The sequence below is a fragment of the Tiliqua scincoides genome, chromosome 4, assembly GCF_035046505.1.
Source record: "Tiliqua scincoides isolate rTilSci1 chromosome 4, rTilSci1.hap2, whole genome shotgun sequence".
NCBI lineage: Eukaryota > Metazoa > Chordata > Lepidosauria > Squamata > Scincidae > Tiliqua > Tiliqua scincoides.
This window is the reverse complement of record NC_089824.1, coordinates 73,225,988-73,244,900: the sequence shown is the minus strand read 5'-3', so window position 1 is coordinate 73,244,900 and position 18,913 is coordinate 73,225,988. Positions and strand designations below refer to the sequence as shown.

General features: G+C 44.6%; 1 long non-coding RNA gene across 1 annotated transcript in view; it reads left to right on the top strand.

Moving 5' to 3' along the window:
• The window catches only part of LOC136649691 (uncharacterized), a 300,034-nt gene that overhangs the window by 260,159 nt on the left and 20,962 nt on the right, over positions 1-18,913 (top strand). The window contains exon 6 of the long non-coding RNA XR_010794421.1: positions 16,437-16,526. This is a non-coding gene — a long non-coding RNA (uncharacterized lncRNA). The remainder of the gene's footprint in view (positions 1-16,436; positions 16,527-18,913) is intronic.

Here is an 18,913-nt window from a genome sequence, read left to right as displayed (position 1 = left end):
TTATAAACCCTACACTGTATAGCAGCCCTCTTCTCAAGGGAAGAGGAAGGGCAGTGTAAGGGGCCCTGGCCTCCTCGCCCTGCTGCTGAACTTGCCCAGATTCTAAACTCTCGTGCCTTACCTGGCACTTAGTTCCTGAGGCACTTGGTTCCCAGAGGCCACATGCGTTTCCTGGCAGCTTTCATGCTGCTCAGTGGCATACCTGAGAGGGGGCAAGGGGTGCAAATGCTCCAGGCACCAGGCTTGGGGTGTGGCTCCACATTGCCATCCATTCCCACAATAGTGCCCCCCGTGGCACTCAGTTGGCATGCCGGTATTGGCACACCAATCTGAGGGCTGCCCCCCAGAGGCCAGGGAGGTTGCACATGGCTTCCCCAGCCCGGCCCTCATTATGCCTTCTGGGGGCAGAAGATTGTTACATCTGGTTTTCGGCCTCCAAAAGGCCATACAAGGCCTTCTGAGGGCTGGGAGGGGAAGACAGCGAGCACTAGTGGGACGGTACCCCTGGGGGGGGGGTTTACCCCAGGCAGGGCAGTGGCCAGGAATACCACTGATGCTGCTGGCATAATATTTAAACCGGCCCTAATTTAAAACAATAAAAATAATAGTGGACTTTTTTCAGTTGGCATTGTCCAGAGACAAACTCATACTGTAGAATTCTAATGGTAATGAACATCTCCCGGGAAACTTTTCTTGTAGTATTTCAGTTCTGCATACTAACTCTTTATGATTAATGGGCTATTTTTATATTAGTGATCAGTTTCTAAAATTCTGGATCCCAGCCTCTCTTTGTTAGTTTTTGCTACATGAAAAAGATCTCATGTGAAATCCTATTTTTGACCTCTGTAAGGATGAGTAAGTAAGGTACCTTCGAAAGGAACTATGCATTCTGTTTATTTAAAAACTCTCAATATGTTTATCCTTGTTACACTTGGCATGGCTCCTGGGTCATATGGGACAGACAAAATAGGATTGAGGATTGCAGGGTGTGTAAACTTTGGGTACAAGCACAGCCAACATTCCTGTTATTGGGTCACCTTTTTTTTTAAGTGTTTGCTAGGTGGAGCAGATGATTAGGGAATTTGCTTTTGAAGGCACAATGAGAGTAGAAGGTGGCATCTCTTATTGTTCAAAATGCAATTGTTGAGGTGGTCTTCTGAGTCTCTTCAGGAAGAAATGCAAATGTTGGAGTGAAACCCTAATTCAGGCCAGAGTGCCAGAAATACCTCTGATTCGAGATTCAAGAGATGACACATACTCGGGAAAGTGTAAGTGGGCTTGACTCCCACTTAACACGTTTCCAGATGCTGTTTGTGCTCCTGTGTGAGATGGTCTGATTTGGACATCTTTCGAAGCAAACCTGAATGTTCTCTTGTTGGGTGGTGGAGGAGAGACAAAGAGATATAGGATGTGCTGGCTGAGGGGAGTGGCAGGGCAGAAATGGGATGGGTGGAAGTGGGCCCAAACTTCAACTCAGACTGACTGAAAGCCATCCTTGAGAAATATCTTTAAACAATGTAGAAAGTGCCATTGATAGAGATACCAACATTTTATTTCCAAACGTCTGTCATCTTGGGCAGAATCACTCTGAGCATATTCATTGTCCCCTGAAGGGAGAAGATGACTTTTTTTTTAAAAAAAAGTGGGCCAGAACAGTCTCTCTGAAGTTTTGCTGAATCCTTCTGGAAGAAATTAGTTATTGTTGTCACAAAGCACTATCCTGTAGACTGGGGGGTGGGTGGGTTGGGGGTAACTTGAAGAGCGGAAATCCTCAATGATCCCTTAAATTCATTTTTGGAAGTGCTAAATTCCTGTTCTATAGAAGTTCTGTCAGAGTGAGAATTTCCCACCGGGTGCTATTTGCCTCCGTCATTCACAATGCCACAGTAGTTGCCTGAGCTATACTTGGGGTAGAATGGAAGTGCAATTGCCTGTGGTCTGTCCATTCGCAGGAATTTCTGCTTGCAGCGATCACCAATCAGCAAACTCCAGGAATGTGCTGATGGAGCCTCATGCACATATCATCCTTCGTTTGAGAATATCAGAACATTTGGCCCATCTTGCAAGCACTAGCATTAGCACCATCTTTTGTGCCTTTAATAGTAAGTAATAACCAAATAAAGTTTAAAAACTTGCCCATATTATCTTTGGCTGTAGTTCATGGCTGCATTTTGTTATTATGAAGGTAATAAGAGAAGGAGGAGGATGTTTCTGTATCCAAAAGGCTAAAAGGTCCTACGTAACTATTTCTTGTTTTGTGTGTTTAGCTTAATTTCTCAGTAACGTACTGTTTGGAATGTTTTGTTTAAAGTACAGGATTTAACTCAATGTTCTCATCCTTGGTCCCAATAGCATTTTTTTGACTAGGCAATCCCCATAATTTACATGAACAGGAAGATAATGTTCCCAAAGTAACTTTCATGCTAAGGAAATGCTAAAGCCCAGGGGAACCAAATAGGTGCTCAGTATCTACTTATTTTATTCTGTGCCCCAATGTGGAGGGAGGTACTGGTGGGAACATTCCAGGCCCTTCTGAACCTAGAGAGGAAGATTTAAAGGGGCTCTGTACAGGCATGTTCTCCATTGTACCAGTCCTGTGGCATCCCGCTCATGCCAGAGTGTCACCTGCAAGTCTGTTTGTTAGACTGGAGTGATAGTACTGAAGTAGGGATGCTTGTGGGTCTTAGCGTACTGTGAAAGGCTGGGTGTATTGTAGGGTATCCGTCGCACTAATGGAGCATGTGGCATGATTGGGGAGAGGGCAATTATGAGCCATTACAATGTGGTAAAGGTCAGGTCATGCCTTACCCTATGTTATGTAGGGTAACATTAGTAATTTTGTGCACTTTTGAAAACAGAAACAGAAAATGGAATGTTGATTGCTTTCTTAAGAGAGTGATTCAGAAAAAATGTGCTAAATTGCATAGAGTTACGCAAATAAGCTGCAGCCTGACACTTCGGGATGGAAGGAAACTAAGGCAGCTGTTCTCAATCGCCTCCCCCTCCGTTCCTTAGCCTTTCCCTCCTCCGCTCAGTACTCAGCCCTCCCCCCTTGCCAGCTGTCCCCGCTTCTGCTGAGCTTTTAAGAGTCCAGTCCTATGCATTTCTACTCAGAAGTAAGCCCCATTGTAGTCAATGGGGCTTACTCCCAGGAAAGTGTGGAGAGGATTGTAGCCTGAGAGCCCAGTCCTGTGCCTGCCTACTCAGAAGTAAGTCCCATTCTAGTCAATGGGGCTTACTCCCAGGAAAGTGTGGATCGGATTGTAGCCTAAATCTCATGCTTTGGCTTGCTGGGAAGACTTGCTTGCTGGGCTGTTTTGTTTCCGTAGGCTGGAGCATGGAGAGCCTGCACCATCTCAGTCTGAAGGGGAGGATTGGGCAAACACTCCCTGGGTTTTTTAAAGCAATCCCCTCTGTTACTACCGCACCTGCCCCTGTATATGTATGTGTGTGTGTGTGTGTGTGTGTGTGTGTGTGTGTGTGAGAGAGAGAGAGAGAGAGATCCACCTTGCTGTACGTGTTCTGGCTACAGAGGTTTCCCCCCTTCCCCTCTTCAGCCTCTTTGCTGGCTCAGGGGCTCTAGGAGTCTTACTGTTCCTTCCCAAGGGGAACCAAGGCTATTTCCCTGCCTGTGCCAGACAGAGCCTTTTTGCGGTGTTTTGGGCTACCTTGAAACAGACGCCAGGGCAGGGCAAAGGAGGCAAAGGTGTGTTCGACTTTGAATTCCCCCCCCCATGTGATTCACATTGAGACAAGTCAGATAAAAAATTCATGGATAAATAGGTTGCACCTGTACTTTGTTGACGCCATCGGTGTCTGAACCAGTAACAACACAGGTGGATTTTTCTATCCAATGGGATTAAGAGCTGAATCCAAATGAACATTTTTGACATGTTCCACTGTCATAATTGACCTTATGGTGGCATGCACAGCTTGCTGCTGGTGGCCATTTTGGAACTGCTGCTGAAAATGGCAGTGGTGTCAGCAGCCCACTGCTGCTACTTTTACCCACAGGAATGAATATAAATTTGTGCAAGGGGTGGGTGGCGGGAAGAATGGGATGGGGAGGAGGAGGAATGGGAGAGTGGGTGGGGAAGGGGCAGATGGGAGGCAAAATGGGAGAAGGGGGGATCCCTGCAGTGCCAGCATACACCTGGATCCTATCACCATTCTCTTCCCTCTCCCTTAATGTCCTTGGTTCCATGCTAGCAAACTGGCTGGCACACATCTGAGGAGACTCATTTAGGCAGTAGAGCCTTGCCTCAAGGTAAGGGAATGGAACTTCCCATACCATGAGGAGACCTCTGTGACTGCCCCCCCTCCATAGGATGCAGACCATGCTCCGTTGGCACATGCTTCAGTTGGGATTGAGTTAGGATTGGCCTGTAAGGTACAGTAAGAAAAAATTAGTCTAAGAACTGTGAGGACAAAGAAGAAGGAAAAGGGTGTTGAGGAGCAGCAGGAAGCAGTGGAACAGAAGTGCATCAAACAGAATGGAAACAGCAACAATTTTCAGCACAGTGTTTTGTTGGTATTTTCTTTAGCTTCTCTGATTTGCTAATTTTGAAGTAAAAATGGAAATTGGAGCACAACCTTAATTGTGTTCCTTATTGCACTTAGACGTTTCTCTAGGAAGAGGGTTTCTTACTACATATTATTGACCATCTGAATTTACCCAGAGTACCTTCTGGAGACTTGTGTTCCTTACTCTAATGTGAACAAGCCACAGCTACAGCTGAGTTTGCTTCATAGTCATTTCTCAGTGGATGAAGCACTATTAGCTATTCCTGAAAGCATGCCAGTTCACCCAGAGTGAATTATTACAATTCAGTTGTCAAATTTCGTATACTCTTATACTGAAATGCTAATATATTTTTGAATGTAGCAGCTCAACTATGAACATCTATAACAAGAATCTAACATAAATGGCACAAAACAAAATAAGTGGTGGCTGGGTACATTTTTCTTCTCGGCCTGAAGCCACCTGAAGACTCTTAACTAGATGAATAATGGTCTAATCTCCATATGGTTTCCGTTCTTTTAGGGTGATAGCATACAGAAAGAAAATCTACTTTTAGCTCTGGCTTCTGTTTGCCTCTTTGTGAGTGCGTCTGAGAAGGCTTCCTGTCTGATTGCTGATAGGAAATGTTCGTAAAACAGACTGGTTGAGTGACATTTCTCATGCACTGGTAGCATTTGCAAACTGGCACAGAGAACCCATTTTTATGCAGTACTTAGCATTAAGAAATTCTTCATGATACACAGAAAATCTGTCGCGTTTTTTTTAAAGCAAAACAATCATTGTTCTCTTTATGCTATATCCTTGCACATGCAGTGATGTCTAGACTTTTCCCCATTTACTCTTGTTCTCTCTCTCTCTCTCTTTTGTGTGTGTTTATGTGCTATATAAACATAGCCTGTTTCCAACATAGTTTTCCAGAACATTTAAAAGCTCACAATTCTGTCACATGTTGGCATCGTTGCAAGAAATGACAGTCAGTCTGGGGATATGCAGACTGGCCCAGTTCACCTGGAACAGGGAGCAGGTCTGGTTTAGCCACTCTCTGAGTAATAGTCTCCAGTGCTGCACCCTTGTAGTCCCAATAGAATGTGTGCCTTTCACTTCAGTGGAGAATCAGAAAGCATTGTACTTGGGCAATAGCACTATAATCAAGGCAAAACTCATACACCACCTCTGACAGTGGTAGCCTTGCCTCCTTTGGCACAGACTCCATTGCGCACGTGCGCATGCGTGTGTGTGTGAGAGTGTGAGAGAGAATAGTACAATGTGTGTCTGTGCACAGAATACACTCATTCCCAAGAGCCCCTGTAATAGCCATTCATCTACACCCGCCCTGCCCACCACAGCATAAGCCTTTTACTAGTTACTTTTTTTTTAGTTTGGGAATTCTTAATTACAAGGAAGTCCATGAAATAATACCACCATTTGAGTAGTGCTCTCTGAGCATGTAAAGTGCTTCAGATGTTGCTTTTATTATCATCCTGTAAGATAAGCATGTATTATTATTCTCATAAAGTAGCTGAGAGAGAGAGAGAGAGAGAGAGAGAGAGAGAGAGAGAGTTACAACATCATTAAAATGGTTACTTATAATTTACTGTTACTACCACAGTGGTTTTATATTACTTTCCTTCCTGGTTGCCTGGAGACTCTTCTCACTTACCCCTGGCCAGTGGCTATTTGCAAGCCTGCCTTTGATTACTTAAAGTAAGAAATTGGTGTTCCACAGCCTGGTAAGTGAAACAGTGTACTGCAAACTGAATAAAACCTTCACCTTCTACAAATGGCTGATTGAGTAATTTGAATGCTGTTCAACTTCATCAGAAGTGGCAATGACTGCCCCCATTAGGATAAGTGCAATGTGACCGCCATCATTCTTCATCAGAAGCATTATTCAGCTTCTCACAAAATCGCATCATTGCACCATCTGCCTTTGTAGCATTTTTCTTTGCCATTGTGGTAGGAGAACTAATTAAACCCATCTTTGGAACGTTATTATATTTCTCATCGGCTATTGTCAGTCAGTCACTCCAACTAAATGAAGGGTAAGCTTGTTGCCTCAGTGTGCAGTCTTGCCCAAATTTACTAGCTGTAACTGTACATTTTCACATCTTTGAATACCTGCTTTGGCCAAAGTTGTGCAAGTTCCAGTCTCAATGCCTTTCAGCAGTGTGTGGTCAATTGCTCCAGCACCAGCATTGCTTCAATAAATCACCTCCTCTTTCTCCTCTGGGGCCTTCTGAACCCTTTTTGGTCTTAATTTTGTCTCTACTACCATAGTGAGACTTGTGCCACATAAGCATAAACGGAGAATTCCAAACATTTTCAAGGCAATAGATTTTATCAGAGTGCTTTCTGCATCTTCAGTTGTTTCTGGTGCATGTTGAATTTCTGACTGTTGATCCTGTTCACCTGCTGCTCAAAGAATGGCATTAATTTTACACTTTGGGCATGGTATAGTTTAGAGTTTAGAACTGACTTACTAAATCCACCCTTTTTAATAAAAAATAAAAACACAATTTTCAACATCTCTTACAACAGTCATGTAGAGTCTGAAGTCAGCATTCCTAATGTCTTATAAGTCTCAGAAACCAAAGCTTCAGGAAAACCCCCATTACCTGTTGTTTACATGGGGGGGGGGAGCTACGCTGGATAGAATGGCCTGTTCTAGAAATTGCTCAAGACTGAATCATGGTGAGTGATCGTTAGGACTGCTGACATTCCAAAGAACCTGGCAGTGTCTGCTTTCTAAGGTAACCTCACTATACATTGTTCAGTGCAACTTACACTATACTTTGAGGCATTTACCTTTTACTATATGATCTTTACTATGAACCTATACTTTGTGTACATTTCATTGTTCTCTGTGTTATGCTTTTCTGACCCCATTTTAGTTTCACATTCTCAGCAGCCTGTTGGATACAAAACAGAAATTGCACAAGAACAAGAGTGCAATTCTTGTGCACAGAAATTGCACAAGAACAAGAACTCTTGTAGAGTCCTTAGATTACAATGAATACAGCACTGGGTCCAGGCACAGGCAAGGTTGGCTATGTAATAGATGTTTTCTGGTCTGGCATCCTTCTTAGATCAGTGTTTTGCTTTTCATAATCTTAAAGGTGACTTGTGATTGCTATACAGTTGCGTGATTCACTTGTTGAATGTTGGAGTGCACAATAACCCAACATATGTGAGATGCAAACCCACGGATGGTGTAAAATCAACTCTTCTGGCTACATTGATCACATTTTGGAAAGAGAGTGTGAACAAAGTTAGTGGGATAGAGAAGTAAAGGTGTGACTGGCTTCATCTACATATGACGACTGTGATGGTCTGAGAATCTTCAGCATAATCATAAGCAGCATTGGTCAACCTTTGAAAGAACACCTCTTTTGAGCATTCCAGGGAAATGTTGAAGTCACACTATAAGGCAGTGTTTCTCAAACTGTGGGTCGGGACTCACTAGGTGGGTCACAAGCCCTTTTCAGCTGGGTCCCCATTCATTTCAAAATTTTATTTTTAATATATTAGACTTGATGTTACCATGGTATATGACTGCATTTGGGGAAATGCTACAGGCCTGTACTTTTAACAAGCTACTATGTATATTCTTTTAACAATGATAGTCAATGGGACTTACTCCTTGGTAAATGTGGGTAGGATTGCAGCCTAGGATTGTTAAAAATGTTCGTGCTTGATGATGTCACTTCCAGTCATGACATCACTTCCTGTGGGTCATGACAGATTCTCATTCTAAAAAGTGGGTCCCGGTGCTAAATGTGTGAGAACCACTGCTATAAGGTAAGGTCACTACTAATTATTTGCATTCACTTGCAAATAGACATCAGAGATGCATTGGTGTGTCTGAGGTGGACACATTGCCCAATTCCCCTTTAACTGCTGCTTAGATTCCTTGAAAACATCAACTGCTTAACCATTTGGGATTATCTGTTTCCAAATGAGTTTAGGCAAATAGGATTGTGAGAAGCTTTCTTTTCATTGTATAGATTTAATTATTTCTTGTAGTGGGCCTCTTGTTTCCGAGTCATGTTTGTATGTTCAAGTGTCTTGCTGCTTGAGGGTTGACGGCTATTTTTAAAGTCGATGTAACCTTACATTCTTTACTGTCACCCTTTACCGTGAGCTACGGCTCTTGGGTAAGAAAATGTTGCTGGATTAATCAGTATATGGCTTCGGACTTAACTGTGTTACTGTGTGGTCAGCATGGCAATAAGATGCAGATAAGCTATAGCTGAATCATTTTTATGGGGTCTTTGCTCTGAGGTAGCAACGTGTACCATGTTAATAAGATCGATGTTAAATGCTTGTGTACTGCGGACATGTATACAGTGTCTGTTCTCCTGGTGTAAGTATTTTCCCGTGTATTGTGCTAAGTGATATTGACAGGTCATGTGGCCGTTAGAGGCTTGACACAGCAGGAGGTAGTAGATATGCGTCTTCTGCATTAACAGAATCAACATCCGCTCAACAGAAGGCCAGCCAGGCCTTTTCCCTGGGAAACATATGCCAAAACTATTATCAAAGGCTACAGTATGACCTGGAGCTAACTGGACAGGATGCTAATAGGGAAGGACTTGTATAAGAAGGCCCTGGGAGCATCCCATGCTTTCGAAATAGAGTGTTGAATGAAGAGCGTATTTCCATGACTGGAACTGTGTATTGGTGTTGTCAGCAACATTGGAACAATGATATTTCTGCTGTTTTAAGCTCCTATGTGCTTGCTTTGTTTATTTTGGTTGCTGTTTAATAGAAAGAGTGCCAGAAGTACAGAGGGGAAAATCTGAGATGTTATAAAAAGCACTGAAGGCCACAGACGGTTCATTATTTCTCTTTGAGGAAGAAATCTATGATACAGACTAAGGTATCTGTCACTGTGTGTAATGAGACTCTGCCGTGTCAGACTCTAAAGCCCTAATTCTATCCTATTTGCTGTGGTGATTAGTTTACACACTCTGATTGGTAGATGTTGTAGGTGTGAATCTTGTGCTCTGCCACCCATATAATGTAATGAGAACCACAGGTAAGAAAGTTTAAATCAGATAATAGTTGTCACAGGAGACAGGTATTTCAAACAATGTCAAGTGGAAATGAATAATGATGCTATTTTGGAACTAGTTGATAAACAGCCCAATCTTACCCAACATCCCCACTGCTGCCAATATAGGCACAGTAACAGAGCACACACTGTATCTGTGGGAGAGAGCAGTCAGAAAGGACCCCTTGTGGTAAAGGAACTTTTATTCACTTACCTCAGGGAAAACTTCCACTGCCTTCATTGCTCTCCTTGCATCTGTGTCTGCTGTTTAGCAGGCACAAGTGTTAGGTGTTTAATAGTGCTGGTAAGGGAGATGGATGGGGTTAGGATATTAGCACATGTGAGTGCGACTGCTACAGCCTCAGTCCATTGCGCTCCCTGCTCTCCATCATGCCCGGGAAGATCCCCGTTCCTGCTTGTCACCTGGGCCCAGCCCCAGTGGTCTGGAGTTCCTCAGGAGCAGGGGTCTCCTCATGGGTAGGGGCCTCCTCAGGGGTAAGACACAAGTACTGTCAGAACTGGGCCCCAAGGCAGGACATCTCCTTGGGAGTAGGGCCCAGGGCCTCCTGGGAGCAGCAAACAGCCACGTGGCCAGAAAGGGTGGGGCCGGCCAAGCCAGAAGCTGGCTTCATAAGGGGCCTAGGCAGCCTGGGGAGAGGTCACCCCTCTCCAGGCAGCAGCAGTGCCAGAGGGAAGGCCGGAGGGGGTGGCAACTGTTGGAGTTTGGTGCAACTCCGTCTGCTGTCCAGAGGTGGCAGGATACTGTCCTAAAAGGTTTAAGCCATGGCCCAGTGACCCTACACTTTACCTGTCCCCTTTGGATGACCTATGTGGGGGTGTGGCCCAGACCCTATATCCTTCCCTTCCCTCCGAGCACGCTCTCTTCTTCCACACTGACCACTGACCTGACAAGGTGGCACCCAGCAGGGCTCTGCTGGTGACGCCATCTTGACCACATGGCATGCAGGACGAGGCAGCTCCAGGGCCTTGTTATCTTAAGTTTAGTGTAACCTCTGGTCATAATCAGATGCTGTAACATATGCTTCTATGGAGCCATGAGTAAATACTTTCTTTTGCAACTTCAAGCAGCCATTGTCGTTTGTCTTTCTTGATTAGCAGTTAGCCGGGTGTGGGAGCTTCCCTGGGGTTGATTCCCAGCAAGACGGGGGGTCTGCTGCTGAAGCTACTCTGCTTCCCACCTAAAGAGGAAACCAATTTTTTAAGATTTCCTCCAACAGCAACCCTGGCCTTATTTGGATGATCCAGGACCCGAAAGGGATTTTGACTGCCTCAGCCCTTGAGAGAGTGAGCCGGGACTGGGAGTTCCCAGATCCGGATCCAGCCCAGGCCCCTGGGGTGACCTCAGGAGAGGCGAGTTTACAGACCCGAGGACTCACAGCTAACTCTCCCCAACGGTGGCTAGCTGATTGAGGTGCAAACACTGAGGTACCTGGGGTCCTCCTGAGGACATCTGGGCTGACCCTGGACACCAGTACTGCAGCTCCTGGGAACCCATATCCCTGGGCAACAGGCACCAACTGGAGAGCTCTGCCTGGAACCTCAAGGGGTCAGGAAGGGTCAGGGAATGATCTTATCGTGTGCTGACGACACGTGTCTATGTAAGCCAAAAAGGGCCTGTGATGTAACAGGGCCCATGAATGTCAAACGGCTGACTCAAGTAAACTGCCTGTGCAAAATGGCTGTGTCTGTCTCCCGTTCTTCTCTCCATCAACGACCACCCTTCATCGACAGGGTAAGCCCCCTGTGCTCGGTCATTCAACAAGGGGCAGGGTCTCCACCTGCCATGGACATTACACTCCCCCACCCCAACTTCTGCTGAGTGTAGCCTGTATACTGGAAGTCCAGGAAGAAATGGTCAATGAATGCTTTAATTTGAGGCAACAGAGAACATTGCTTTGAAGTGAAAGTTCTGATGTTGTGCACAAAGAGACCAGTAGTGGTTGAGCACTGAGCCAGGATAGTAGATTAGGTGAGGACTGCATTGTAGTCATATGTACATATTGTACTTAAGGAGCATGTGGAGTTATTCCCCAAATGATCAACATATGTGACTCATGTTTTCTGAAGGAAAAAAGATCTTGTAGGAACAGAAGATCAGAATGGGAACTGTACTGATTAAACATTCTTCTTAATGAATTACTTCAGAAGGATGATCACACTGAATGTTCCTGTGGGAATGGTGCCAATTCAAGCTAAGGGAAAGTATTGCTCTAATTACTTTGGCTGGTGGGGGGAGGAGAGGAGGCTGTTGGCCTGGGGCTCAGTGCTAGAGCTGTTGTTTTGCAGAAAGTTCCAGGTTCAATCTTCAGTACCTGCAGGTTGGACTCAGGCAGGCATCCTTTTCTGAAACCCTGGAGAGGCACTGCCAGTCCAGGTCAGTAATACTGAGATGATGATGATGATGATGATGATGATAATACTTTGCGTTTCCACTGTGCTTTTTGAGCATCTGACTCAATATAAGGCAATTCATATAAGACTCCCTCTGGCTACTATTTGTTGGTTTTTTGCTGAATATTTCTAAAATGGCCACAGTTTTCTTAGAGCCGGGACTTATCCTGATCTTTCTTGCTAGTCACACTGTGACAAAGCTTTTAACCTTCTCCCCCAGTATCGTTTTCACAAATAGAGCACTGCCACCAGAGATAGCAGCTGTGCCCTGGTCTGGGAAGTTTGCTCCACAGACTGTACCCTCCTTCTTCAAATTGTACCTCTTTTGAAGGGCCAGGCTGCTGCACAACCACAGCCTTCCCCCAGTGCACTATCACATCACCCACCTCAACTTCCAGCAGAGTTGGGCCAGTTGGGTTGGTGCCACATAGTCACCAAATTTTAAGTTGCATGGCTCAATGCCCTTGAATGCCAAGCTCCATGCAGCTCTAGTCATGGTGTATGAGATCATCACATGCATTCAGAAACATTGCAGGGCTCTGGCGTGGCAGCAAAAGGGTTCCATGCATTGGCCCAGATCCCTTAGAGATCCCTCTGTTATTGGTCACCATAGCACCAAGGACCACCTGCCATTCTGTGAAGTATCTTTAATTGAAAACACAGCTCTATGATAAATCAGCGATCTCCTTTGGCTGGGCCTGTGCTCTAACTTCATTTTTGAGGAAAAATACCTTGTTTCAATTTTGATAGTTTCAGCAAAGCAACTGAGCCTTAGAGAAGCTGCAGGTATCCCAGCAAAACGGTACTTGGGAACATGACCGTAGAAAAGATTCCTGGCTTGTCTAACATCAGTCTGAAGAAATTCCTTATAAAATTTGATCAAAAATAGTTTAGCATTAATTATTAATTTCTGCTATTGAGCATAAGATATTTTTTTCTACTTATTATATGACTTGGGGGGGGTATATTTTCTCTCTTTCTTTACAGTCATGTCCATCATGAGGTTCAGTTCCACTGCCCCAACTGTAGCACAGTGACCTCTGTTGCATGTGGTGTTATGAAAGCTACTGGTTTTTCTGGAAAAAATCACATAATCCTACCGGCTTTGTTCAAAATAAACTCCAGCTAAAAGCTATTTCCAAAATGCTGTGGAAGGAATATTTTTCCATTGAAGTTATTCCATGCTGAGGAATCTTGGGAATGTTGTATATTTTCATACAGTTGCCATTGAAAGTTTGGTGAAGAAACTTCTACACAGTGATGCATACCAATTTTGCTGGGAGTCTTACCATATATTTTGCTTCAGAATATTGCACCAATAAATGTGCATTGATTACAGTTCACATTTATACCGTGACTGAAAGGTTTAATGTTGTTTGTAGAGAGGAAGTAAGCTTTCAGCATAATTTTCGCACTTTAATTCTAGGACAAGAGCTACTGTAGGCAGTTGGCTGACTTGTGTCAAAGAAACCCTGTAATAAGTAGGCCCGGAAATAATATGGGGAAATATATGGTTAGCCTGTCCAAATGTTAGCTGTCCCTCTTTTTCCTTTCTTCTCTGTCTTTCTTTCTGTTCCTGCCATCACTATAAGTGCATACCACATTCAATCACAGATTGAATATATGCCATGTAGCATTGATTTTCCTTTTCTGGTCAACACCTGCCAGTGTGAATTCCATTTTGAAAAAAATAAGTAGGACCCGCCTCTTCTACAGTCTCATCCCCTTCTTTTTTCCTGACTTTTGAATGTGGAAGAGAATGTGCAGGTCTTTCATGGGAAAAAATGACCTTCCTTAGTACTAATATTGTATGTATATTGTAAATTCTCAACGGCTTTTCATTAATCTTCAGACATTCTGACAGGTACATGCATGTACTTACTGAAGTGACTCTCTGTTTTGTATGTGTAGTTTGGGATCTTAAGAAGGGGATCCCTGGCAAGTGAGTTAGTTTGACGATGGGGCAGATATGAGAGTAGTGTTGCCTGACAAACCTTTTATTTCTTTCATTTTGGTGCATGAAGTGTGACACGCGTATACATGTGTGTGTGGCACTGGGTCTTGCCACAAGAGCACAACACAGGCCAGTAATGTGACTTTGAAATTAGATTGATACATCAGCTTCTTCCACCAAACCACATTTTTTATTTGTCAGAGTAAATTTCTCTCTCTGTCTCTCTTACTCATATGCTGACTTGGAGGAAGCTTTGTCTGCTCCTGTTTCCTTTGAGAATTCCATGGGTGGCTGCCCCTTACTTGCACAGCACATTTGATCCTGTGGAACAGAAGTCACATCCTGGGTGCTTCCTGACTTGGAGTAAATGAAGTCATTAGTGGCACAAAAGAAGGTTCTCCAACCATAGCTATCCTCATCCACACCATGGCCAAAGTTCAAACAAGAAGCTCATACTAATGAAACAACTGGCTTCCAGAACATGCCACAATTTCTTTGCTGCACCCCTGGTAAAGTGCAAAACAGTAGTGACATCCATTTAGGGCTGGGGATGAGCAGTGAAGCACCATCAAGCCACAACAGTAGGTCCTTGATGAGCTCACCCACCAAAAGATCCCATAATCTTCTATGGGTGAAGAAGATGTAAAAAGTTGAGTCACTAGACTCTTGTGCCTTTTTTTCTCACTCATCTGTTTGCTTTGCCTTGGTGCTGCTACATTCATTTGACCTCTGGTGCCACTTGAAAGCAGCCTCATTCCAGCTGCTGCTACCTAAGAAACACTGTACCAATTTGGCATCCAGCAATGGTAACTTCTTGCTCCCCTTTCCTTTTTAACTGCCTTCTCCACTCCCCTCTTTAAGTATAAACCAAACTTCTTGTGCCAGTGATTGGTGGACAGCCATCTTTCTGAGTCACCATGCAGTGTGTCCCATCTTCGGTGTATCCCCCTGGGGCTTCTGCGGAACCTCCTTATGCCTTTTAAAGGGATAAAAGCAACACTTTTGGTTTTGACAAAAAACCGGGAGTTGCTTCCCCCCCCCCTTAAACAGTCATTCTGAGGCCTGCAGAGGCTGCGGGCAAATGCACGCAGCCTCTGTGGTGCTTAGAATAACCTCTGGAGGCGAGGGGAGGCAGCTGAAGGGTGAGCGGGGCAGAGGGGCACCTGCATTTGTGAATACTTGAAACTGCAGATACAGTATCCACAGATACACCCCCCCCCGTATTTTCATGCAATGTATGTATATAGGATTATAGTTAACATGTGATGTACCCATTTCTTCTCCAGAAGAAAGTGTTTCTCAACAGGATATTGATTAATAGGTATAAAAGTGATTGATCATTAAATGCATGCTTGTCCATCAATATTGAGATGAGTCTATAACTGTAAAGATGACTGAGAACCAGAATGAACATTTTAGATATAAATCCCAAAGTGATAAAAATTTGCACTATGTTTCTGTTTCAGACTATAGTGATTTCTGTTTAAAACCTACAGTAAACAGGGGTCCACAATTCCCATACCAGAGAAAATCTACAGGGATTTGACCCAAAAGTGATACGGATAAGTGAATATAGCATATGGTTATCTATGTATCTGAAATACCCTCTTGACCTTATATGAAATCCAGTACTTTGAGGATCCCCCATTAAATAGATTTTCATGACTTGGGGGGGGGGGGGGTAATGTCTAGCTACTGCTTTTGAAATACTAGCAAAAAAATTTTTTGGAACTATGGTGGAAGGGGAAGAAAATTGAACTGGAGTGAACAAGGGAAGAACTCTTAAAAGGAGTGGAGTTGGAAGTGTGAGCGTAATGGACAGGGGTGAAATAGGAGATGAAATCTGAGAAGTCAGAAGTAAAAAGGCCAAGGAGGGTTTTGAAGATAAGGATGAACTGCTTATGGGCTTCATTAAATAATTTTTAAGATTTCATCATTTGTTTAGCTGTTCAGCATAACCAAAAAAGTAAAATGGAAGACAGACCTTTTACTGCCATATTTCAACTACATAGTCCTGTGCTGGCTTGCAGAAATCCCCAATGAAGATTGTAATCCTGAGGGAATTGTTCTAATTCTGAGATATAGCTATTTATTCAGTAATTTATTAGGATACTATAAAATAACTATTTAAACTGTAGTCAGCAGTATTTTGAAATGTGTATTTCATGACTTGGCTCATGAAAGAATTCTTCAAAAAAGTAAGTATGTCCTAGATCAGTCGTTCCCAAACTTTTTAGAGGCCACCGCCCAGTTTATTAATGCCAAAAGGTGTGGCTATAATGATGGTTGGCAGCAGTGCCCCCCCAAGTAGCAGCTTGTTTAACCCTTGATGCACATAGCCTAATCTGTCCATTCAGTTTCATGACCCAACAAAAATTGGGTCATGACCCACTGGGTCCACATCCTGGACCCATAGTTTGGGAACTACTTTTCTAGATGGAATGGAGTTCAATGTGTATATATGCCATCATCATTCTCTCCATTTATGTATTTAGGTGCTTGAGCAGCTATCAATTTGGAACAAGACAACCTAAAAAGAAGAAAGTGGTTTCGACATATTCAGGGGTCTCCCTAAATACACAAAGGTATGTAACTTTGTAATTTAAAAGAAAAAAAAAATTTAAACCCTACCCCCTCCTCTGTCAAGGGGAATGGACAGAAAGTTGTGGAGCTCATCCATTTGCCACCCCTCCAAGGGTGCCATGCTATACAGTGGTGCCTCGCGTAACGAAATTAATTTGTTCCGCGAGTCCTTTCGTTATGCGAATTTTTCGTTTTGCGAATCCCGTTTTCCCATAGGAATGCATTGAAATTTAATTAATGCGTTCCTATGGGCAAGAAAAGTCAGAACAAAGTCAAATTTGATTTACAAAGTGTTTATTAAGTACTCTTTAAAGGCATACATACTGTACAGAAGATTTCAAAAATTTCAAGCACAAAACTTCAACTTTTTAAACATGACAGAAAAACATTTAAAAATCAGCAAACATGAGGCAGGACCATCTGACTTGAGGCTCAACACTGAAACCGAACAGAAACAGTCACAAACAGTCCTTGGACTGTGCAAAACTCTTCAGAAAGTACATTTTTAAGGCATGTAAACAGGGACATCATATAGAAACCAATACAGAAACTTTTTAAAATCACCAAAGGACTCTCTAAGGCTCTAGGGGACACTTGTACACAAACATTTTAAGGTGACCAAGTCAGGCTGAAGTGTCTCAACCTACAGGACCAGTCTTTTAAGTCAGGAAACTGGAGGCAGACAGAACTGTCTCCACATCACAGCAGCAGTCGTTTACGTTCCCAGAGCTGCGGAGGGTCTCTCTGGGGATGGCATGAACGCTGGTCAACTGGGAAGGCGCAGTAGTGTAGGCAGGGACACTGGCAAACATGGAGAAGGCTCAGTAGAGTAGGCAGGGACACTGGCAAACGTGGAGAAGGCGCAGTAGAGTAGGCAGGGACACTGGCAAACGTGGAGAAGGTGCAGTAGAATAGGCAGGGACACCGGCAAACTGGGAACGGTCTCAGGCTGGCTAGCTAGGACAGAAGCAGTTTGCAGTTAGCCAAAGACAACCTGGAGACAGACCCCTCTGTCCCCCAAGTCTCAGCATCACTGCTCTAACTTACCTTAACTTAACAACTTGGACAACTGGGAGAAGGCTTCAAGGCTTGACTTCAAGGCTTCTAGGAGGACAAGGAGGAGGAAGAAGGCAACTGGGCACCACTGGTAGAAGCAGCAGGTTCCTCTTCCACTCTTTGCTTCTTCATGAAGAACCTGTCCATGGTCTGCTGCTTCAGCCGCCTTTTCAGCACCCCTCTGAAAGAGGACATGATCCTTCTATCAAACATGTTCGCAAGGTCATGTGCCAGAGCCTTGTCTGGGTGGTGCCGCTGTGCATAAGTCTGCACGTTTTGCCACTGTTGGCAGATGTCCTTCAGTTCCGTGGAAGACAGCTGTTCCTCACTTGTCACTTCTTCCTCTTCCGAAGAGGCCTGCTCCTGCGTAGCCTCTGCCTGCAGTTCGACCAGCTCCTGGGTGAACAGCTCCCCGTCGTGGTCCTCCACCAGCTCGCAGATGTCCTCCTCTGTGACCTCGAGGCCCATGGTCCTCCCCAAGGAAACAATGTCCTCCAGCACTGTTGACTCTGGTGCAGGCGCAGAAGCATCAGAGTCACTTGTTGCCACACACTCTGGCCACAGGTTGCACCAAGCGGAATTCAGATCTCTCTGGCTGATCCTGTCCCAGGCCATGGTGATCATCTTCACTCAGCTGACGATGTCGAAGTGGTCTCTCCAGAATTCACGCAGGGTGAGGTTGGTGCAATCGGTCACCTCGAAGCAGTGCCTGAAAAGCTCCTTGGTGTAGAGTTTTTTGAAATTGGCGATGACCTGCTGATCCATTGGCTGGAGTAGTGGGGTGGTGTTAGGCGGCAGGAACATGATGTTTATGAAGCGGAAGTCCTCTAACAAGTCTTCCTCAAGGCCTGGAGGATGAGCAGGAGCATTGTCCATCAGAAGCATGGCCTTCAGCGGCAGGTCGTTGTCCAGCAGGTACTGCTTGACAGCAGGGCCAAAAGCCAGATTGACCCACTCCACAAACAGGACACGTGTGACCCAAGCCTTAGCGTTGGATCGCCACAACACGCTCAGCCGGTCTTTGTTGACCTTGTGCTTCCTGAAGGCCCGTGGGTTCTCGGAGTGGTACACCAGCAGGGGCTTTATCTTCAGGTCCCCGCTGGCGTTGGCACAGAAGAGGAGGGTCAGATGGTCCTTCATGGGCTTGTGGCCAGGCAGCTTGGTCTCCTCTTGAGTGAGGAAGGTCCTTTTGGGCATCCTCTTCCAAAACAGCCTGGTCTCATCGCAGTTGAAGACCTGCTGTGGAAGGTAGCCCTGTGTAGTTACGACCTCCAGGAACTCCGAGGCAAAGTCCTCAGCCGCAGGAACATCGGAACTGGCAGCCTCTCCATGC